At 40.8% G+C, this 24553-nt stretch overlaps 4 long non-coding RNA genes across 4 annotated transcripts; 2 read left to right on the top strand and 2 right to left on the bottom strand.

Moving 5' to 3' along the window:
• Positions 1–6683: 6683 nt before the first annotated feature.
• LOC127533234 (uncharacterized) lies at positions 6684–7864 on the bottom strand. The gene is made up of 4 exons (XR_007941019.1): positions 7774–7864; positions 7572–7645; positions 7388–7456; positions 6684–7270 (listed from the first exon to the last, which is right to left on the bottom strand). It is a non-coding gene; the product is annotated as an uncharacterized LOC127533234 (long non-coding RNA).
• A 1646-nt stretch (positions 7865–9510) lies between these two features.
• LOC127533231 (uncharacterized) lies at positions 9511–10749 on the top strand. The gene is made up of 4 exons (XR_007941015.1): positions 9511–9640; positions 9767–9840; positions 9956–10024; positions 10127–10749. It is a non-coding gene; the product is annotated as an uncharacterized LOC127533231 (long non-coding RNA).
• An 8929-nt stretch (positions 10750–19678) lies between these two features.
• LOC127533233 (uncharacterized) lies at positions 19679–20954 on the bottom strand. The gene is made up of 4 exons (XR_007941018.1): positions 20864–20954; positions 20663–20736; positions 20479–20547; positions 19679–20362 (listed from the first exon to the last, which is right to left on the bottom strand). It is a non-coding gene; the product is annotated as an uncharacterized LOC127533233 (long non-coding RNA).
• A 1721-nt stretch (positions 20955–22675) lies between these two features.
• LOC127533232 (uncharacterized) lies at positions 22676–23919 on the top strand. Its single transcript, XR_007941017.1, has 4 exons — positions 22676–22805; positions 22932–23005; positions 23121–23189; positions 23292–23919. It is a non-coding gene; the product is annotated as an uncharacterized LOC127533232 (long non-coding RNA).
• Positions 23920–24553: the final 634 nt, after the last annotated feature.

The following is a 24553-nucleotide window of genomic DNA, read 5'->3' as shown; positions in this document are numbered from 1 at the left end:
TGATACGGTCTCTGTTTTTCTTTTCTTAAAACTATATTGTTTTCAACTGTAAAGCTCCTGAAAAAAATAAAAGATGCAAGACTAATCCGCTTGTACACTGACTGAACGACTCTACTTGTGCCATTAGAAGAGATTGTAGGAGGGCTGATGGGAAAAGAAAGACAAGCTCCAGGTTGCATATGAAATTTTTAACAAGATTGCTTAAGGTAGTATGAAAGCGGGGTTAAGAAGCTTAATACTATGCGAAACTAATCCAAAAAAATCCCATACACCTAAAATTCTATTTAACTCCTTCAATTCTATTCTAAATCCTACAGTTCCTAGCTCCTTTGAGAGAGTCTTCTGAATTTCTGTCTCAATAAAATATATAACTGTGGGCATCCACAGGCAATTAATAGATACCGATGAAGTGACAGATCTTGTGGACACGAACCATTAGGCAGAGATGAAAAGAAAGAGCTCAGTGCAAACAACACACTACACCCACAGGCTGCTACAGAAGAAAGGGAGATGCTTCTTGGGAAAGTGGAGCGCTGTTTCACCTCTTCGCACAGGAATTTTATATATACACGACCGGTCATGAGCTTTAGAACACCTCATTTTTTCCATTTTTTTATCGGAAATTATGCATGTCAACATCTCGTACTCTCACCTCACTGTGCAACTGCTACAGGACTTCCTGACAAGGAGACCACAGGCAGTACGGGTCGGCAGCAAGGCATCGAGCACCATCATCCTGAACATGGGGGCCCCCAGGGATGTGTGCTGAGCCCCTTACTCTTCACCCTGCTGACCCATGACTGCACATCAGCGCACAGCTCCAATATTTTTATGAAGTTTGCGGATGACACAAATGTGGTGGGTCTCATCAGCAACAGCGATAAGACACAATACAGGAGTGAGGTGAGCAACCTGGCCAGGTGGTGCAGCACCAACAACCTCTCTCTGAGCGTGGAGAAGACAAAGGAGATCGTTGTTGACTTCAGGAAAGGACACACCCAGCATGCTCCTCTCAACATCAACGGTGCAGCTGTGGAGAGGGTGAGCAGCACCAAGTTCCTGGGTGTTTACATCTCAGAAAATCTCTCCTGGACCAGAAATACAACATCACTGGTCAAGAAGGCACAACAACGTTTCTACTTCCTGCGTAAGCTGAGAAGAGCCAGCGCCCCGGCCTCCATCATGTCCACCTTCTACAGACGCACCATCGAGAGCATCCTGTCCAGCAGCATTGCAGCATGGTATGGCTCCTGCACCTCTTGAAAGTGAACCCAAACATACACATGGTTTGTCCATCAATATGTGTGTGAGAAAGAAAAAAAAAAGAAGCCATGTTTCAGAAGGTCCTTTGAACATCAGGATGATTTTGTTTTGACACTCTAACCTCAATGCATCCATTTATCTTTATTAAAAATCCAACTACATTTTCTGCAATTCTCCTCATTCATGTAGCAGACACTTTTATCCAAAGTGACGTACATCTGAGAGTAGAAACAACACAAGCGAGGATTAGATAGATTCTGAAAATGAATCCAACACTAAATCACTGACATAGCAACTTGTACTGTAACACTCATCTGAACTGTGGAATAATGTATTTGATCCATCATGTATTAGACACCAAACATTTCTCAAACATCACATGTTAGTAGCAAAAGCCAGAAAAGTGATCAATTTCCTCAAACAAGAGGTGGCAGGCAGAAATGCAAACTTCATTGGGTGTTGCCTGGAACTTACCTGAACCACTAAGTCGTTTGACCTGTAATAACAATGCCAGATATTTCTCTGCTGTTGCATCTGTTTACCAATGTGCCAGTCCTGATGGGTGGAGACTGAACAACAGTGGAAGATGCATTTTTTTTCTGATTGCGCCAAGAGTAATATTCAAATTTGACACAGAAATCTGTTTGGACTGTAGTGTTTCTACAAGGCACCATTTAGTGAGTGTGTAGCGGTACTACGTTATGATTTATTGCTCTCGTTATTAATAATTGGGGCACCACCCTAGATCTCTAGGGAAAAAATTTAATATTAATAAAAAAAATTAATATTCATAAAAATTTTGATCAATCTCATATCAAAAAGTCTTGAATCCTCGTTTAAATTGACCACATTCTACACAAAGAAACACAAGACTGTAATTTGGTCTATAATGAGGTATTTATTAACTATTCTATGAAAATAATGACAAGTGAACTATATACAATGTAGATATGGTGTGTGTGTGCATGCAGGACTACGTGTGTGCGTGCGTGTGTGGAATGTGGGAGTGTGTGTGTGGTGTGTGCATGTGTGAGAGATGTGGAAGTAGGTGTGAGAGAGAAGGAAATATGGTGAGGATTAGCCAGAGCTAACCTGACGAGGTAATCGGTAATTTGGATTAAGAATTCTAATGATTTGTAAGAGAATAAATTGATTAAATTAATTAATTGACCAAGCTGTTAGTACATCACCCATAGAATGGAATCAGAGCAAACTCAGCTGGAGTTATTGAAGTGAACCGTCATGGGGCTGGGACTTGCGAGGCCTTCAGATTCTGCACACGGTCTGGACCTGCGGGTTCGGAGCGGTGCGTCGTCGTTGTGGTGGCCTAGATGTCCTGCCGCGGGTTGATCGGTTCTATGCAAAGACCTGGTCCAACAGGTCTCCGTAGTTCTCAGCTGAGTGTTTAAAAATGATGGTTCTCAGGCTTTAGCCAAGAAAATGGGTGTTGATGAAAAACGGTCAAAATTAAGAAAAATAAATGCTGGTTCTGAATCGGTTCTTCAGATTAAAACGAATAAAATTCGGCTTAACGTTGAGCAAAATTGAGCAAAATGTCTCCTTAAGTTACAAAAATATTAAGAGATAAATAGTTAACAAACTTAGATGGTGAGGGAATTTCAAAGATAGAAAAAACGCGCTTTAGGTAAGAAAATAATGAGAGAGACTTTGGTTGGCCTCTCAGGAAGAGAGGGGTAAGAAGTAAGAGTGGTAAGAGGCTAAGAGAGAAGAGAGAAGAGATGATGTGGGCTACGGCTGACTTTATCTGTGGGTCCAGCTAAGGGGAGGACCTGGGCGGAGAGAGAGAACTTTTAGGTGCGAGTCTGGTGGAATTTGGAATCTCTTTGTTCTCACAGAGTAGAGAAGAAAGAGGAATCCAGAATGGATTAAAATATGATATTAAACGCGCAAAACACGATCTGTCTATCCCACCATATTCAGTTGTGTGAAAGTGAAATGTGTAGATTAATACATATGTTCATATGATGTGAATCATTTCATTCATAACTATATGTTTATGTTTATGACATTAAAAATATGTATCACAGTGAAAATATAACAACAAGTCATAGATTTGGTAACAGGTAAATACAATGGTCATCATTCAACCTAAATAGAGAGGAAATTCAGAGGTTAATACTGGAATTCATTCCAAAATCATAGTATCCTGGGGAAGAAATGATTAAACATCACAAATTAATAAATCGACTTCTATCAGACATGCAAATATGATCTTCAAATATGACATAGATGAAACACTGTGAGTAACTGTGGTAAATCTGGAAAAACCAAATGCATATAGAAATATTAATTTGGAAAGTGTTTTTGTTTAAGTTCAGTTCCAGTCTCTTTGTTTCAGTCAAAGAGAGAGAGAGGGTGACTCCAGCCTTCTGCCATAAAGTTTTACGACTTGTTATCTGATCTGTGGAATGCAGAGACATCTCCGGCTGAGGGTCTCCTAAAGCTGAAAAGGGATGTTAGCATGAAAGTTCATTAAACAAACATCCATAGCATATAATTGAAAGTCATTGTCTTTTAAAAAGAAGAAGTTATTCCAGGGGTTTAAATGTTCACATGAGCTCCATCCTTCTGTGAATGAAAACCTACAGAAATACAAATGTCTCAATCCTCCTATAGAGATGGGTGTTGGTCAGTGCTGGAGAGAGGGACAGCTTATCTGAGTTTTGATCAGTTCAGGAATTCCAGGGCCTTTGCAGTCTTGCTACAAGTGTCACATTCTTTCTGTTCAGATGAAAACATCTGGTTTGAATGAATATTAACATTTTCTAATTAAGACAAGTTAAAAGTGTCTCAGCAGCATGAATTGAAATCAGGCTTGAATTATTCTACATCATGCATGTACACAGGGTACATACAGTGATGGAAACAAGTTTTCAGACCCCCTTAAAACTTCACAAAATCTCAAATATTATCGTGAAATATTTTTGTCTTTAAAAAAGTGTGGCTGTATTAGACAGGAACAAACAAATACAAATTACATTTGTTGTTGTTTATTGTTTACAAGAAAAATTAGAACTAAATTGTTGACAGTTTCAATGTCACGGATTTAGGCTGGACTCGAGCAAAGGAACCACGCTACTGAGGCAGAGATGGAGATAGAAGGTTTATTGACTGAATGCGTTATTAGTGGGGGAAGTGAGTCCGGGGTGTATTCAGAAGGCGGTGGAGGGTTGGTCTGGTTCTGGAGGGGGGAAGCCGGGGATCGGCGGCCATCGTCGGTTCCGTGAGGGGAGCCGAGTGTGGCAGCAGGTGGTAGGAGGATCCCTGGCGGCGGCAGAGCTCGGTTGTGGACGGGATCCAGGAGGGATGGTGCAGAAGGGGAAGGGAAGGCAACGCAGACGATCCAGGCAGGGATGAGGGACGAACCGGGCTGATCGGAGGCAGGAGTATCCGGGGCCGGGGGGCACCAGGAGGGGGGAAGCCAGGAGGGATTCGTGGTGTCTGGTGGTTCCAATAGGGAAAACAGACGAAGTACTGCAGGCAGGAGTCTGGACAGCCAGGTTCTAGGTGAAGGCAAAGGAGAAAATACATTAACGTTTCACAGAATGCAGAGCTACTGTGCGGCTAGAGTGAGACTAACAGGTATGTCAGGTACAACAATCTGGCAGAGACTGGAGGAGTGAACCGGTCTTTTGTAGCAGAGGCAGGTGATTAGTGGAACGAGTTCCAGCTGTCCAGACTCCAACGAAGTGGCTGATTACCTGAGTGAAGGAAGCCTTGGCTGCACTCCACTCAGTGCACTGCTGGGGAGAGAGAGAGGGAGAGAGGAAGAAAGAGGGAGAGAGAAAGGTGGGAGACAGATGAGAAAAAGGTATTTGGATGCCAGATAGGAAGAGGGTGAGAAGAGGGCTCTGACATTCAATATGTTAGTTCTCGGCATTGTCGGTATCAAAGTCAACAAAAAACAGAGAATGTGTTCAAAACTGAAAAAGAAAATAAATTAAAGCTGCAAGCAGCGATGGACGGGTCCTCGCATCCATGCCCAAATTTTCTCCTCTCAAATTTAAATGATGTTGTTTTTCACCTGACCACACTGCCAAATAAGGTTGATCAATTTAAAACATTTGGACTCTGTCTTCTCCTTAGTTAAATACAGGTGCTGACTTTTTTTTTGGACAGGCAGTGTATTTGGAACATTCTGACGACCTCCACACTCGCTCTTTTAAAGGAAGTGAACTGTATGATCCTGTGCCACCACACTGTGGAGTAGTCTGACAAAAACATCAAGGAAGGTGGTAGGCAGACAGACTCATCAGACTTCTTGTGTGCAAAAGAGGAGAAGATACTATTTTACAGCACTTCTCCATTCATGTCAGACTCAAAGTGACTAAACAGCACAAAAAATTATTTACACTGAAGAATGATTTCAAAATTAATCCACAGTTACTCAAAAAAAGGCACTTTTTTTGCAGCACAGACTCAACCCTTTCTCAGAGGAGCAAAATGTGAATGTGCTCAGTTCACACCTTCATCACTTCATACAGCATGGTGACCTTCTCTACAACCTGCATGCAAAGGATACTGCAAAAACCATCACTGCACACATTAAAAAGCTGTTGGCATTCCTAAATGTCCCCCTTTGATAGTAATATTTTATGTTGCAACTGAATGGTGTGTTTTCATACATAAGACACATTCATCAAAAAGGAAAAAAAAAAACACAAAACAAAAGAAAATCCTCCATTTGGTCTGGCCCAGTGATGTCACTCTGACCTTAACAACACCATAAATCCTGAAAGTGCTGGATGACCTCCTCCCAAACACTCCTGCATGATGAGTCAGAAAAAAAACAAAACAAAAACAAAGAAAGGTAAGTTTGAACAAAGGCGCAAACAATGAAAGCACATTTTACCTGTAACTTCATATAGAATAACTGAAACCGATCAAAGCTGTTTGTTTTGCTTTAATCCCCACATGATGGATGCAAACTTTAGCAAAATATCAACACAAACTAGCTGAGTGTAGGATGTGATGTGATGCTACACTAGCATGCTGAAATTAAAGCAAAAATACACATAAGGAAAACAGTATTCTGTAATGTGTAGAATAGAAGTGTCAAGGGACAAGTGGTGAAAATGAGAGTTCTCACAAACTCAAATACAAATGTGTCCTTATAATATGCCATTTTTCTTGTAAATAACACAAATTTGCACTTTATTGTAAATACTAAACATTTTTTGTACACCTCTGTAAATATCAGCATTTTAGACAGTGAGATATCTATCTATCTGTCTATCAATCTATCTCTGTCTGTCTATAAATATAATGATGGCTGCTGAGTAGGGAGACTTCAGGTGAAGTGTTACCACAAAAACACACATACATGCATGATATGAATATTAGCAAACACACAAACAGAACAGAGTCCATATATTTTACATTTATGAACTTTATTTGGCAGTGTGGTCAGGTGAAAAGCAACATGATTTAAAGTGGAGAGCAGAAAATCAGAAAAAAAATCTCAAGAAACATTTAAACCAACAGGAAATAGAGCTGACACTGACAATCCACTTCAAACTGGTTTTCATTCACTTCTTGGTTCCTGGTTACATTTCAGATATTAGAATGGAGCAGCTGTTGTAGTCGTTGCTGCTGTAGTAGTTGTAGCAGCAGTAGGAAACAGGAAAATGTGTTTAAGGACACATTTTAAGATCTTACTGTTTACTTATGAAAGCACACTCTCCTGATTTTACGTGAGATTTAGTTTAGTTAACTTCTCTGAAAAATATTGCTAACTTTTCCAACCTTTTCCTTTTGGTTTTCATCCACTGAATTGTGTTGTTTTTCAACCTGATGATTTTATGACTTGGAACTTGGACTGTGAAAAGTGCTCCATAACTAGAGATTATGATCCCTGCAAGAGGGCAATAAGAAGCTGGATGAGTTGTTGTGCAGACAAGGCGGGAGCAGCAGTAGTCGTAGTGGCACCTGCAGCAGTAGTTGTAGTAGCAGTTGTAGTGGTAGTAGTAGTAGCAGTGGTGGTAGTCTTCGGGGAAAAAAGAAACATTTGTTGTTGAAGACAGAGCAGATGATTCTGTCAGAAGTTTTACAGTAGCTGATGTTCATGTGTGGTTTGATATTAGAAGACGGAGAAGGAACTCACCTCATCAGAATTGGAACCAGAATCAGAACCAGCGCTTGAGCGGGCAAATCGTTTGTGTCCTCCATCCATCTGTAGAAAATCCACAAGTTACACCTTGAATATTATCTGCATTCTACTTTATTACAATAATAATATATTGTACATATCATATATATTATCATGAATATAATAAAGCCACACTCACAGGACTGGCCAGAGCGAGGCTCAGGAGGCATCCAAGAACAAGTGCTACCTTCAGCATGGTTTCAGTGATCACACCTGAAAACAAAAATAAGAATGAAAACTTGGTCAAATGAACTATTCAGTCAAAGTACAAATTAATTACATAAAAATTCCACCATCTTCCTTCAGAAAATACTGCAACAAATAGCATTTCATATAATTACCGTCAGGTCTTAGCTTCAGCAGACTGTCTCACAGATGATCAGGGAGGTTGTTGTGGTGTTGCTCTGAACGTGGAGCTTTTCTTATATACACTTTCAGGAGCAGCATTGTTGGGAAACTGCAGCTGTTAGGAAATCTTCCACCTCCACAGTTTAAGGTGTGTCTAATGATTGCAAACAGAGTCCACATCCCTATTAGATCGAAGCAGACAAAAGTAAAATCCTGGCCTAATCAATCTTGCTCATTGAAATGACAGGTCTGTTCCTATTATTGTGGCTTATAGGATTCTCTGCTCAGTAACCAACTGATCCAGCTGATCCAGCTGCTGTAGAGGATGCTGACTGTCAAACTTCATCCAGCTGGTTTCAAAGAATTTCCAAAAGATGGAAATAACATCCCAAAAGACAGTCCCATCCAGTGACTTCATGTAAAGAAATCTGGTTTCAGATGTTTTTCTCATGAGCATGATTTTGTTTGTTTAGGGTTATCTATCTATCTATCTATCTATCTATCTATGGTTACAGCAATAATCGCTTGCATGCTGGAATTTTGATCAAAATAAATAAGTGATGATGCTTCCTACGGCTCCCCTGAGCAACTACTTCTGACAGACGTAGGACCTGCTTTGTTTCTCAGTAACTGTCAGGAAAATACTTAAAATGGATTCCAAAAATTAAAGACTTATTTGAGCAGCTAAAGCCAGAATAGTGATTAATTTCCTAAAACAAGAGGTGGCAGGCAGAAATGCAAACTTCACTGGGTGTTGCCTGGAACTTACCTGAACCTCTAAGTCATTTGACCAGTAATAATAATACCAGGTATCTCTCTGCTGTTGCATCTGTTTACTAATGTGCCAATCCTGATGGGTAGAGACTGTAATTGTCCAGAGTTATATCAGAATTAAAGGCTTCACCTTGAACAAATATTAGGTAAATGTCAGCACATGGTCCAAATACAACCTGTTTCAATCTTCACTTTTGAGTGTAAAAAGAATGCAGGACTTTGACAGTAATTTCACAGCGTGATTTTAATAATTCTAGAGAAGAAAACAGTTGAAATTCTGAACAATAATTCAGATGATGCTCAGAATTTCAGATTGATTTTATGAACACAGCCACAAACAAACGGATGGAGACAGCTTCCTTTTAATCATTAGCTCATGTTTGTATAGTTGAATTTAGTTAGCTCCATGTTTAGGCTGCTAGCAGACATAATATAACTGGTTACTGAGTGAACTACGAGCTCAGCAGTCAAACATTTGTCCGTCTGTATGCAGTGAACTTCTACTGAAAGTTTTAACAGATTTCTGCTGTTACGTGAGCACAACTTGTTACTGTTGTGGCAACGAATATTTTCTGCATCAACTGTAGAGAAGTTTCTTCATACTTTTAGATGTTTGACATCTGTCTTTGCAGCACGGAGCTGCAGATAAGTGACAGAGCTGCTCAGCTGACCCTTGATGGAACTGTCTTCTGGGATGTCATATCGATCTTCAGAAAATTCTTTGAAACCAGCTGGATAAAGTTTGACAGTCAGCATCCTCTACAGCAGCTGGATCAGCTGGATCAGTTGGTTACTGAGCAGGGAATCCTATAAGCCACAATGATAGGAACAGACCTGTCATTTCAATGAGCAAGATTGATCTGGCCAGATTTTTCTTTATCTGCCTCGATCTAATAGGGATGTGGATTCTGTCTGCAATCATTAGACACACCTTGAAATGTGGCGGTGGAAGATTTCCTAACAGCTGCAGTTTCCCAACAATGCTGCTCCTGAAAGTGTATATAAGAAAAGCTCCACGTTCAGAGCAACACCACAACAACCTCCCTGATCATCTGTGAGACAGTCTGCTGAAGCTAAGACCTGACGGTAATTATATGAAACGCTTTTTGGCAGTATTTTCTGAAGAATGATGGCTTAATATCTATTTAGTTTGTTTTTTGACTAAATAGATCATTTGAGGAAGTTTCTATTATTTTTTATTGTTTTTTTCAGGTGTGATCACTGAAACCATGCTGAAGGTAGCACTTGTTCTTGGATGCCTCCTGAGCCTCGCTCTGGCCAGTCCTGTAAGTGTGGCTTTATTATACTCATAATAATATATATAATATGTACAATATACTAATATTGTAATAAAGTAGAATGCAGGTAACATCCAAGGTGTAACTTGCGGATTTTCTACAGATGGATGGAGGACACAAACGATTTGCCCGCTCAAACGATGTTTCTGATTCTGGTTCCAACTCTAATGAGGTGAGTTCCTTCTCCGTCTTCTAATATCAAACCACACATGAACATCAGCTACTGTAAAATTTCTGATTGTTTGACAACAAAATGTTTGTGTTTTCCATTAAGGCTACAACTGCTACAACTACTGCTGCTGGTGCTACTACCACTTTGTCTCCAGTACAACTAATACAAATCCTCCAGGCTTTACTTACCTTCTCACAAGGATAATAACCTTCAGTTATGGAGCACTTTTCAAATTCCAAGTTCATTAAAGTGCTTCACAAGACTAAAAGAAATTAAACAGACAAATCAAAAAATTGTCACATTGAAAAAAAAAACCCACAATTCGATGGATGAAAATCAGTGTTGGAAAAAGTAAAAAAACTTTTGAGAGAAATCAAAGACAGTTGAAAGGAAACTACATCTCCCGTAAAATCAGGAAAGTATGTCTTCAGAAGTAAACAGTAAGATCTTAAAATGTGTCCTTAAACACATTTTCCTGTTTCCTACTGCTGCTACAACTACTACAGCAGCAACGACTACAACAGCTGCTCCATTCTAATATCTGAAATGTAACCAGGAACCAAGAAGTGAATGAAAACCAGTTTGAAGTGGATTTTCAATGTCAGCTCTATTTCCTGTTGGTTTGAAATGTTTTACTGAGAATTTGTTCTGATTTTCTGCTCTCAAGTTTAAATCATGTTTTTCACCTGACCACACTGCCAAATAAAGTTCATAAATGTAAAATATATGGACTCTGTTCTGTTTGTGTGCTAATTGCAGCTGTGTTACACTATAATACTATTATTTATCCTTTTAATTCCCAACCTCCAGCTATGAATACCACTGGTGGTTGATGTTAGTGAACATTTATGACTGTTTACAAAGATAGATAGATAGATAGATAGATAGATAGATAGATAGATAGATAGATAGATAGATAGATAGATAGATAGATAGATAGATAGATAGATAGATAGATAGATAGATAGATAGATAGATAGATAGACTTGGACTTTTAGCAAACTTTATTTATGCGACATTCTGACAATACTTCAAGACAGTTTACATTTTTACATGTTAATTAATGAAACATGATTAATTTTAACACACACTGTCACACACACACACACACTGTCACACACACACACACACACACACACACACACACACACACACACACACACACACACACACACACACACACACACACACACTCTCTCTCAAAAAAAACGAGTCCTTCAGAAATTAAGTACCAAGGAGCCATCCTTCTCCAGTGAGCACAGCCTGCCTGACAGCCCACACATCCCTAAAACCATCCGAGTTGTTTGTCGATTTATAAAATGTATATTCAATTCTGAGTCGAGCTGCTAACAAACCCTTCATAAAAGAGACTGGATCAGTCCAGCCCACCCCCAGAACTTTGTTTTTTCGACTTTTCCATATTGCCAGTTTGGCACTAGCAAAGACAAAATTAATCAACACCAGAATCAGCTTTTTCTTGGGAGTGTATTTGGGACCAAAGATGAAGAGGGGAAAAGAAAACAGCTCTCCCAAACCCCCCACCCACTCCTGCAGCGTTCCGAAAAGCCCAGCCAGTCTGGGACAGGACAGCACCAGGTGTTCGGTGGTCTCTGTGTGTGAGCAGAAAGGACATCCCTCCCCAGTGCTTGGATCAAGGTGAGCTCTGTATCTGTTCGTAGCTATTGCTCCATGTATAATCCTCCACCGGAGATCAGCCACACGTTTCTCCACAGGAGGCTTATACAGGACCCTCCAGCTGCCATTAGGGAAAAGCCTGAGCCAACAACCTCAGTCCACTTGGACTCTCTGACTCCAGTGAGGGAGTCCAGGTTTAGCACCCTCATGCAGCTCAGGTAAAACTGCTTTCCTGTGCAGGAGCTCAAAGTCCCCAGTGCTGGACTCCTCAGAGACAGCAGCAGCCCACTCTCCTCTCTCCAGTCACCCACTGCAGGACTCGCACTCAGAGACGGGAAGGTGTACTCATGGCCGTCTGTCCATCGCTCGGCCAGACCCCGACTCTGAGCAAAGGCCCTGAGGGGCCCCGACAGAGACTGCCACACCTCCTTCATCAGGTTCTGCAGCACTCTGGTTGATCTTACGCCAGTAAGCTGAGGCAGTCTCTCCACGGGGGTTCTTACGAGGTGTCCAAGCTTCGTGACTCCTGCTTTAACGAAGGCACTTTTCAGCGTGACGGAGGACAGCACGGTGCTAACCAGGAGATCGTTACTGAAAAGTGGCTCCTCAAACAGCCACGTCCCAGGCTTTGGGTCAGACATTTGGGTGAACACTAGAGTCCTCCAGGCCTCAAACACAGAGATGTAAAAAGGGGAGAGTTCAGTGAAGCTTGGAGCAGGGGGCTTCAGCAGGAACAGCTGCTTGTCCAGTCCCAGTCCCCCAGCTCTCCGGAGCAGCAGCATAGCTAACGCCGACCAGCTGAGAGATGATCTATACAGCAGCCGCTGAGCTGCCTGAAGCCTGGAAGTTGCAGTCCTGGAGGCGATGTCGATCAGGCCCTGTCCCCCCTCCTCCACCGGAAGGTACAGGACGGATGCTCGCAGCCAGTGATGACCCAACCAGAAAAAGTCCACCAGGAGCTGCTGCAGATGTTTCATCAGTTCAGATGGAGGGTTCAGCACATGGAGTCTGTGCCACAGGGATGACACCACCAGATTGTTGACAATCAGAGCTCTTCCCCTGTAAGAGATCTGAGGTAACAACCATTTCCATTTAGATAACTTGGCTTCTACCATTTCCAGCACTCCCTCCCAGTTTTTAGCTATAACATCCTCACGTTCCAAATACACTCCCAAGACCTTTAGCCCCCTGTTTCCCCACCTGAGGCCACCAGGAAGACTGGGAATGTTCCCTGCACTCCAGTGGCCGACCAAACATGCCTCACTTTTGTCCCAGTTAACTTTTGCTGAAGCAGCCTTCTCATGGAGGCCCAGGCAGCACTTTAGCTGCTGGATGTCCTCCTGATCCTGCACAAAAACATTAACGTCATCAGCATAAGCAGACACAACTAAAGACCTGTTCTGAGCTGGTTCAGGTAAATATAAGACCCTCAATTGCTTTCTAAGTCTACAAAGAAGAGGCTCAATGGCCACACTGTACAGTTGGCCAGAGAGAGGGCAGCCCTGCCTGATACCTCTGCCAACTGTAACAGGACTGCTGAGCCCACCACCCACCTTCACTACACAACATGCACCACTGTACAATAGCTTCACCCAGGATAGGAAGTGCTCCCCAACACCAAAAGCCTGCAATGTGGAAAATAAGAAGGAGTGATCGATACGATCAAAGGCTTTCTCCCGGTCAATAGATATTATTCCAGTCTTTAAGTTGTACAGTTTGCACACATCGAAAGTGTCCCGCATTAAAAACAAATTGTCCAACATGGCTCTGTCAGGGACACAATAAGACTGATCAGCACCAATAATAAAATCCATAAAACCCTTCAGTCTGTTGGCTAAAGCCTTGGACAATATTTTATAGTCCGTACATAAAAGGGCTACGGGTCTCCTGTTCTTCAGCAAGGTCAGGTCCCCCTTCTTTGGCAGAAGCGATATCACCGCTCGCCTGCAGGAGGCCGGAAGGGTTCCCCTCAGGAAAGACTCCTGAAACACGTCCAGCAGGTCCGGTCCCAGGGTACTCCAGAAGTGTTTAAAGAAATCCACTGGTAAACTGTCCATACCCGGTGCTTTCCCTGAGGCCATCTTTGTTACCGCAGAGGTCAGCTCCTCCATGGTGATGTGGCATCCCAGGGTGTCCTGATCTGCTGGGCTCAGCTGAGGAAGGTCCTGGAGAAGCTCAGCTGCAGCCTCCACATCACAGCGCTCAGCTCTGAACAGCTCGGAGTAGAAAGCCACGGCATGCCTCCTCATCTCAGTGGGGTCTGAGGTTAACCCCCCATCAGGCAGATGCAGACACACCATTTGTTTTCTTTGGCCTTGTGACTTTTCCAAATTGAAAAAGAAGGACGTTGGGGCATCAATGTCTCTGATGGTGGTGAAGCGGGCTCGGACCAGGGCTCCTTTAGCTTTCTCCAGGAGGAAAGAGTTCAGCTGCTGTTTCTTGGAGAGCAACTGTTCCGGGTTCTCCACGGACATGCACTCCAGCTCCCTGATCTCTGCCTCCAGCTGCTCCATAGCCCTTCGGACTTCTGCAGTGGACTGGGCGGAGTACTTTTGGCAGAAAACCCTAATCTGACCCTTTCCTACCTCACACCACTGACTAAGAGACACAAAAAACTCTTTCCTGTACCTCCACTCTGCCCAAAACAATTTAAAATTTTCAGAGAAACCGACTGGTCGGATTTGACTCCTAGTTGCACGAGTAATAAAAGACGATGAAATATAAAATCTATCCAGTCTCGCTGCACTGACCATGCCGTCAGAGACTCTCACCCAGGTGTACTGTCGAGTGGAGGGGTATTTTAATCTCCAGATGGCAACGAGGTTTGCCTCTGCGACCATCTGGGCCAGGAAAGAGGATGACTGAGACTGAATCTCCTGTCCTATCCTGACCAAAGGGCCATCAGTGCAGCAGTTCCAATCCCTCCCCAGTATGATGCACTCCCCCTGACTGCTACTCCCTAAACTTGTTTTTTAATAAATTAAATAAAACTAAATGTGCAGACCTTTGATTGGGTGCATAAATGATAAACAAATTAAAAACAAACCCAATGATTTCTACCTTTACCATTAAAGCTCTGCCCACCATGATCTCACAGCTGGATAAAATTGTAACATGTACGAATGGGGAGAATAAAACAGCCACTCCAGCACTATGTTTGAGCCGTGGCTGAGTGCATACTGACCCCCCCACCACATTCCCCAGTCTGCCTCATTAAAACTGTCACTATGTGTTTCCTGCAACAAAACTACATCTATTTTTTTCAGTTTAATAATTTCAGATACTAATGCTCTTTTCTGTGGGTTTCTACCCCCATTAATATTTAAAGAAGCTCCCCTTAAAGTCTGCATATGAGGAGACACGAAAAAGAGCAGGACAGACAGAAAAATACAGCAGAGAGAAAACACCCTGTGACACACAATCATTTTTTTTAATTATTTGGAAACTTTACGTTTTTTCAGTACTTTTTTTCCCCTTAGAATTTTCCTCACATGTGCGACATGCTTTTGGAGACACAGCAGGTCCTTACCTACGACCTTCTGCAGAGTATCAACAGACTTCACAATTTTCTGCATGTCAGGGAAATAATCTGTTATCTCCACTGACCTGCCAAAAGAGTCATCTAGGAAGTCTGTCACCTCCTCCAAAGAATATAGATCTGTGCTCAGTGACACACTATCTGCCACAGACACAGAATCTGAGTCAACATCAGCATCTGAGAAGACTGCACCCTGGAGCAGCCTGAGACCCAGTCTGCAGTTTCTGCTCCGTGTCTGCAGCCTCCACCTGATTCAGCTCACCTGCAGTCCTCACCTGCTCAGGAGCACAAACTCCCAAATCCTCTGCTGTGTGAGCCTCTGCCTGCTCAACACGGCACTCAGTCACTCAGTAAATCCACAATAATCCTGACTCGGCTGCTTCCAGGACAGAATCTCTCCACAGTTTCAAAAAGAAAAAAAGAAAATGCTAAAAACCCAATTAAAACATTTAAAACAGACAGACACCCGACAGAGACAAAAGACATGCTGCCATCTTGGAAAGTGGGTGAGTTTCTCAACAATGCTGCTCCTGAAAGTGTATCTACACACGTGGACAAAATTGTTGGTACCCCTCAGTTAAAGAAGGAAAAACCCACAATTCTCACTGAAATCACTTGAAACTCACAAAAGTAACAATAAATAAAAATTTATTGAAAATTAAATAATCAAAAACAGCCAATACTTTTGAATTGTTGATTAACATAATTATTTAAAAAAACAAACTAATGAAACAGGCCTGGACAAAAATGATGGTACCTCTATAAAAGATTGAAAACTATTTGACCAGAGTGACATGATTAACTCAGGTGTGTCATTTAATTGACATCACAGGTGTTTCCAAACTCATAATCAGTCAGTCTGCCTATTTAAAGGGAGACAAGTAGTCACCCTGCTGTTTGGTGAAAAGGTGTGTACCACACTGAACATGGACAACAGAAAGCGAAGGAGAGAATTGTCCCAGGACATCCGAAAAAAAAATTATAGACAAACATCTTAAAGGTAAAGGCTATAAGACCATCTCTAAACAGCTTGAAGTTCCTGTGACAACAGTGGCTCATATTATTCAGAAGTTCAAGACCCACGGGACAGTAGCCAACCTCCCTGGACGTGGCCGCAAGAGGAAATTGATGACAAATTGAAGAGACGGATCGTTGGAATTGTATCCAAAGAGCCCAGAGCAACCTCCAAAGAAATTAAAGGTGAACTCCAAGGCCAAGGTACATCAGTGTCAGATCGCACCATTCGTCATTGTTTGAGCCAAAGTGGACTTCATGGGAGACGACCAAGGAGGACACCACTGCTGAAAAAAACTCATAAAAAAGCCAGACTGGAATTTGCAAAAATGCATGTTGACAAGCCACAAAGCTTCTGGGAGAATGTCCTTTGGACAGATGAGACCAAACTGAAGCTTTTTGGTAAGGCACATCAACTCTATGTTCATAGACTCAAAAACCAAGCATACGAAGAAAAGAACACTGTCCCTACGGTGAAACATGGAGGAGGCTCAGTAATGTTTTGGGGCTGCTTTGCTGCATCTGGCACAGGGTGTCTTGAAAGTGTGCAAGGTACGATGAAATCTGAAGACTATCAAGGCATTCTGGAGAGAAATGTGCTGCCTCGTGTCAGAAAGCTTGGTCTCAGTCGCAGGTCATGGGTCTTCCAACAGGACAACGATCCAAAACACACAGCCAAAAACACCCAAGAATGGCTGAGAGAAAAGCGTTGGACTATTCTAAAGTGGCCTTCTATGAGCCCAGATCTGAATCCCATTGAACATATGTGGAAGGAGCTGAAACATGCCATTTGGAGAAGACACCCATCAAACCTGAGACAACTGGAGCTGTTTGCTCATGAGGAGTGGGCCAAAATACCTGTTGACAGCTGCAGAACGCTCATTGACAAATACAGAAATCGTTTAATTGCAGTGATTGCCTCAAAAGGTTGTGCAACAAAATATTAAGTTATGGGTACCATCATTTTTGTCCAGCCCTATTTCATTAGTTTTTTTTTTTTTTAATAATTATGTTAATCAACAATTCAAAAGTGATGGCTGATTTTGATGATTTAATTTTCAATAAATTTTTATTTATTGTTACTTTTGTGAGTTTCAAGTGATTTCAGTGAGAATTGTGGGTTTTTCCTTCTTTAACTGAGGGGTACCAACAATTTTGTCCACGTGTGTAAGAAAAGCTCCACGTTCAGAGCAACACCACAACAACCTCCCTGACCATCTGTGAGACAGTCTGCTGAAGCTAAGACCTGATGGTAATTACTGATTTTCTGATGGAAGATGGCTTAATATCTATTCAAGTTAGTTTTTACTTTGACTAAATAGTTCTTTTGAGCACGTTTCTATTCCTGTTATTAGTTTTTACAGTTGTGATCACTGAAACCATGCTGAAGGTAGCACTTGTTCTTGGATGCCTCCTGAGCCTCGCTCTGGCCAATCCTGTAAGTGTGGCTTTATTATACTCGTAAAAATATATATAAAATGTACAATCTGTTATTATTGTAATAAAGTAGAATGCAGGTAATATTCAAGGTGTAACTTGTGGATTTTCTACAGATGGATGGAGGGCACAAACGACTTGCCCATTCAGACTCTGATTGTAATACCAACTCTGAAGAGGTGAGTTCTTTCTTCATCCTCTAGAATCAAACCACACATGAGCATCAGTTACTATAAAATATCTGACTGTTTGACAACAAATGTCTCTGTTTTCCATTAAGGCTACCACTACAACTGCTACAACTACTGCTGCTGGTGCTACTACCACTTTGTCTGCAACACAAATCCAACAACTCATCTAGGCTCTTCTTGCCCTCATAGGATAATAACCTTCAGTTATGGAGCACTTTTCAAATTCCAAGTTCATTAAAGTGCTCCACAAGACTAAAAAAAATTAAACAGACAAATAAAAAAATTGTCAGATTGAAAAAAAAAAAACACAATTCGATGGATGAAAACCAGTGTTGGAAGATGTAAATAAAAAACTTTTGAGAGAAATCAAAGACAGTTCAAAGGAAACTACATCTCCCGTAAAATCAGGAAAGTATGTCTTCAGAAGTAAACAGTAAGATCTTAAAATGTGTCCTTAAACACACCTCCTGTTTCCTGCTGCTACAACTACTACAGCAGCAACGACTACAACAGCTGCTCCATTCTAATATCTGAAATGTAACCAGGAACCAAGAAGTGAATGAAAACCAGTTTGAAGTGGATTTTCAATGTCAGCTCTGTTTCCTGTTGGTTTGAAATGTTTTACTGAGAATTTGCCCAAATTTTCTCCTCTCAAATTTAAATGATGTTGTTTTTCACCTGACCACACTGCCAAATAAGGTTGATCAATTTAAAACATTTGGACTCTGTCTGTTTTCTATTCCTTGGTTAAATACAGGTGCTGACTTTTTTTTGGACAGGCAGTGTATTTGGAACATTCTCATTAGCTCCACGCTCGTTGTTCTTTTACAGTAAGTGAATTGTATGATACTGTGCCACCACACTGTGGAGTAGTCTGACAAAAACATCAAGGAAGGTGGTAGGCAGACAGACTCATCAGACTTCTTGTGTGCAAAAGAGGAGAAGTTACTATTTTACAGCACTTCTCCATTCATGTCAGACTCAAAGTGACTAAACAGCACAAAAAATTATTTACACTGAAGAATGATTTCAAAATTAATCCACAGTTACTCAAAAAAGGCACTTTTTTGCAGCACAGACTCAACCCTTTCTCAGAGGAGCAAAATGTGAATGTGCTCAGTTCACACTTCATCACTTCAGTCCACCTACCATCATACAGCATGGTGACCTTCTCTACAACCTGGATGCAAACGATACCGCACAAAACATCACTGCACACACTAAAAACCTGTTGGCATTCCTAAATGTACCCCTTTGATAGTATATTTTATGTTGCAACTGAATGGTGTGTTTTCATACATAAGACACATTCATTAAAAAGGAAAAAAAAACACAAAACAAAAGAAAATCCTCCATTTGGTCTGGCCCAGTGATGTCACTCTGACCTTAACAACACCATAAATCCTGAAAGTGCTGGATGACCTCCTCCCAAACACTCCTGCATGATGAGTCAGAAACAACAAAAACAAACAAACAAAAAAACCCCAAAGAAGGATAAGTTCATATAGAATAAATGAAACCGATCAAAGGCTGTGTGTTTTCCTTCAATCCACACATGATGGATGCAAACTTTAGCAAAATATCAACACAAACTAGCTGGGTGTAGGATGTGATGTGATGCTACACTAGCATGCTGAAATTAAAGCAAAAATACACATAAGGAAAACAGTATTCTGTAATGTGTAGAATAGAAATGTCAAGGGACAAGTGGTGAAAATGAGTTCTCAACAACTGAAACACACATGTACTCTTACAATCCACCATTTTTACTGTAAATAACACCAATTTGCAATTTATTGTCAATATTAACCATCTTTTTCATTTTCATTACAGCTGCTGAGTAGGCAGACTTCAGGTGAAGTGTTACATGCATGATATGAATATTAGCACACAAACAGAACAGAGTCCATATATTTTACGTTTATGAACTTTATTTAGCAGTGTGGTCAGGTGAAAAACATGATTTAAAGTGGAGAGCAGAAAATCAGAAAAAAAATCTCAAGAAACATTTAAACCAACAGGAAATAGAGCTGACACTGACAATCCACTTCAAACTGGTTTTCATTCACTTCTTGGTTCCTGGTTACATTTCAGATATTAGAATGGAGCAGCTGTTGTAGTCGTTGCTGCTGTAGTAGTTGTAGCAGCAGTAGGAAACAGGAAAATGTGTTTAAGGACACATTTTAAGATCTTACTGTTTACTTCTGAAAGCACACTCTCCTGATTTTACGTGAGATTTAGTTTAGTTAACTTCTCTGAAAAATATTGCTAACTTTTCCAACCTTTTCCTTTTGGTTTTCATCCACTGAATTGTGTTGTTTTTCAACCTGATGATTTTATGACTTGGAACTTGGACTGTGAAAAGTGCTCCATAACTAGAGATTATGATCCCTGCAAGAGGGCAATAAGAAGCTGGATGAGTTGTTGTGCAGACAAGGCGGGAGCAGCAGTAGTCGTAGTGGCACCTGCAGCAGTAGTTGTAGTAGCAGTTGTAGTGGTAGTAGTAGTAGCAGTGGTGGTAGTCTTCAGGGAAAAAAGAAACATTTGTTGTTGAAGACAGAGCAGATGATTCTGTCAGAAGTTTACAGTAGCTGATGTTCATGTGTGGTTTGATATTAGAAGACGGAGAAGGAACTCACCTCATCAGAATTGGAACCAGAATCAGAACCAGCGCTTGAGCGGGCAAATCGTTTGTGTCCTCCATCCATCTGTAGAAAATCCACAAGTTACACCTTGAATATTATCTGCATTCTACTTTATTACAATAATAATATATTGTACATATCATATATATTATCATGAATATAATAAAGCCACACTCACAGGACTGGCCAGAGCGAGGCTCAGGAGGCATCCAAGAACAAGTGCTACCTTCAGCATGGTTTCAGTGATCACACCTGAAAACAGAAATAAGAATGAAAACTTGGTCAAATGAACTATTCAGTCAAAGTACAAATTAATTACATAAAATTCCACCATCTTCCTTCAGAAAATACTGCAACAAATAGCATTTCATATAATTACCGTCAGGTCTTAGCTTCAGCAGACTGTCTCACAGATGATCAGGGAGGTTGTTGTGGTGTTGCTCTGAACGTGGAGCTTTTCTTATATACACTTTCAGGAGCAGCATTGTTGGGAAACTGCAGCTGTTAGGAAATCTTCCACCTCCACAGTTTAAGGTGTGTCTAATGATTGCAAACAGAGTCCACATCCCTATTAGATCGAAGCAGACAAAAGTAAAATCCTGGCCTAATCAATCTTGCTCATTGAAATGACAGGTCTGTTCCTATCATTGCGGCTTATAGGATTCTCTGCTCAGTAACCAACTGATCCAGCTGATCCAGCTGCTGTAGAGGATGCTGACTGTCAAACTTCATCCAGCTGGTTTCAAAGAATTTCCAAAAGATGGAAATAACATCCCAAAAGACAGTCCCATCCAGTGACTTCATGTAAAGAAATCTGGTTTCAGATGTTTTTCTCATGAGCATGATTTGTTTGTTTAGGGTTATCTATCTATCTATCTATCTATCTATCTATCTATCTATCTATCTATCTATCTATCTATCTATCTATCTATCTATCTATCTATCTATCTATCTATCTATCTATCTATGGTTACAGCAATAATCGCTTGCATGCTGGAATTTTGATCAAAATAAATAAGTGATGATGCTTCCTACGGCTCCCCTGAGCAACTACTTCTGACAGACGTAGGACCTGCTTTGTTTCTCAGTAACTGTCAGGAAAATACTTAAAATGGATTCCAAAAATTAAAGACTTATTTGAGCAGCTAAAGCCAGAATAGTGATTAATTTCCTAAAACAAGAGGTGGCAGGCAGAAATGCAAACTTCACTGGGTGTTGCCTGGAACTTACCTGAACCTCTAAGTCATTTGACCAGTAATAATAATACCAGGTATCTCTCTGCTGTTGCATCTGTTTACTAATGTGCCAATCCTGATGGGTAGAGACTGTAATTGTCCAGAGTTATATCAGAATTAAAGGCTTCACCTTGAACAAATATTAGGTAAATGTCAGCACATGGTCCAAATACAACCTGTTTCAATCTTCACTTTTGAGTGTAAAAAGAATGCAGGACTTTGACAGTAATTTCACAGCGTGATTTTAATAATTCTAGAGAAGAAAACAGTTGAAATTCTGAACAATAATTCAGATGATGCTCAGAATTTCAGATTGATTTTATGAACACAGCCACAAACAAACGGATGGAGACAGCTTCCTTTTAATCATTAGCTCATGTTTGTATAGTTGAGTTTAGTTAGCTCCATGTTTAGGCTGCTAGCAGACATAATATAACTGGTTACTGAGTGAACTACGAGCTCAGCAGTCAAACATTTGTCCGTCTGTATGCAGTGAACTTCTACTGAAAGTTTTAACAGATTTCTGCTGTTACGTGAGCACAACTTGTTACTGTTGTGGCAACGAATATTTTCTGCATCAACTGTAGAGAAGTTTCTTCATACTTTTAGATGTTTGACATCTGTCTTTGCAGCACGGAGCTGCAGATAAGTGACAGAGCTGCTCAGCCGACCCTTGATGGAACTGTCTTCTGGGATGTCATATCGATCTTCAGAAAATTCTTTGAAACCAGCTGGATAAAGTTTGACAGTCAGCATCCTCTACAGCAGCTGGATCAGCTGGATCAGTTGGTTACTGAGCAGGGAATCCTATAAGCCACAATGATAGGAACAGACCTGTCATTTCAATGAGCAAGATTGATCTGGCCAGATTTTTCTTTATCTGCCTCGATCTAATAGGGATGTGGATTCTGTCTGCAATCATTAGACACACCTTGAAATGTGGCGGTGGAAGATTTCCTAACAGCTGCAGTTTCCCAACAATGCTGCTCCTGAAAGTGTATATAAGAAAAGCTCCACGTTCAGAGCAACACCACAACAACCTCCCTGATCATCTGTGAGACAGTCTGCTGAAGCTAAGACCTGACGGTAATTATATGAAACGCTTTTTGGCAGTATTTTCTGAAGAATGATGGCTTAATATCTATTTAGTTTGTTTTTTGACTAAATAGATCATTTGAGGAAGTTTCTATTATTTTTTATTGTTTTTTTCAGGTGTGATCACTGAAACCATGCTGAAGGTAGCACTTGTTCTTGGATGCCTCCTGAGCCTCGCTCTGGCCAGTCCTGTAAGTGTGGCTTTATTATACTCATAATAATATATATAATATGTACAATATACTATTATTGTAATAAAGTAGAATGCAGGTAACATCCAAGGTGTAACTTGCGGATTTTCTACAGATGGATGGAGGACACAAACGATTTGCCCGCTCAAACGATGTTTCTGATTCTGGTTCCAACTCTAATGAGGTGAGTTCCTTCTCCGTCTTCTAATATCAAACCACACATGAACATCAGCTACTGTAAAATTTCTGATTGTTTGACAACAAAATGTTTGTGTTTTCCATTAAGGCTACCACTACAACTGCTACAACTACTGCTGCTGGTGCTACTACCACTTTGTCCCCAGCACAACTAACACAATCCTCGAGGCTCTTCTTGCCCTCTTACAAGGATAATAACCTTCAGTTATGGAGCACTTTTCAAATTCCAAGTTCATTAAAGTGCTCCACAAGACTAAAAGAAATTAAACAGACAAATCAAAAAATTGTCACATTGGAAAAAAAAACACACAATTCGATGGATGAAAACCAGTGTTGGAAAAAGTAAAAAAAACTTTAGAGAGAAATCAAAGACAGTTGAAAGGAAACTACATCTCCCGTAAAATCAGGAAAGTATGTCTTCAGAAGTAAACAGCAAGATCTTAAAATGTGTCCTAAAACACACCTCCTGTTTCCTACTGCTGCTACAACTACTACAGCAGCAACGACTACAACAGCTGCTCCATTCTAATATCTGAAATGTAACCAGGAACCAAGAAGTGAATGAAAACCAGTTTGAAGTGGATTTTCAATGTCAGCTCTATTTCCTGTTGGTTTGAAATGTTTTACTGAGAATTTGTTCTGATTTTCTGCTCTCAAGTTTAAATCATGTTTTTCACCTGACCACACTGCCAAATAAAGTTCATAAATGTAAAATATATGGACTCTGTTCTGTTTGTGTGCTAATTGCAGCTGTGTTACACTATAATACGATTATTTATCCTTTTAATTCCCAACCTCCAGCTATGAATACCACTGGTGGTTGATGTTAGTGAACATTTATGACTGTTTACAAAAGATTAGATAGATAGATAGATAGATAGATAGATAGATAGATAGATAGACTTTGACTTTTAGCAAACTTTATTTATGCGACATTCTGACAATACTTCAAGACAGTTTACATTTTTACATGTTAATTAATGAAACATGATTAATTTTAACACACACTGTCACACACACACACACACTGTCACACACACACACACACACACACACACACACACACACACACACACACACACACACACACACACACACACACACACACACACACTCTCTCTCTCTCAAAAAAACGAGTCCTTCAGAAATTAAGTACCAAGGAGCCATCCTTCTCCAGTGAGCACAGGACCTGCCTGACAGCCCACACATCCCTAAAACCATCCGAGTTGTTTGTCGATTTATAAAATGTGTATTCAATTCTGAGTCGAGCTGCTAACAAACCCTTCATAAAAGAGACTGGATCAGTCCAGCCCACCCCCAGAACTTTGTTTTTTCGACTTTTCCATATTG

Source organism: Acanthochromis polyacanthus, chromosome 3, assembly GCF_021347895.1.
Source record: "Acanthochromis polyacanthus isolate Apoly-LR-REF ecotype Palm Island chromosome 3, KAUST_Apoly_ChrSc, whole genome shotgun sequence".
Taxonomy (NCBI): domain Eukaryota; kingdom Metazoa; phylum Chordata; class Actinopteri; family Pomacentridae; genus Acanthochromis; species Acanthochromis polyacanthus.
The sequence above is the reverse complement of the archived record's forward strand: the minus strand, read 5'-3'. Positions and strand labels throughout refer to the sequence as shown.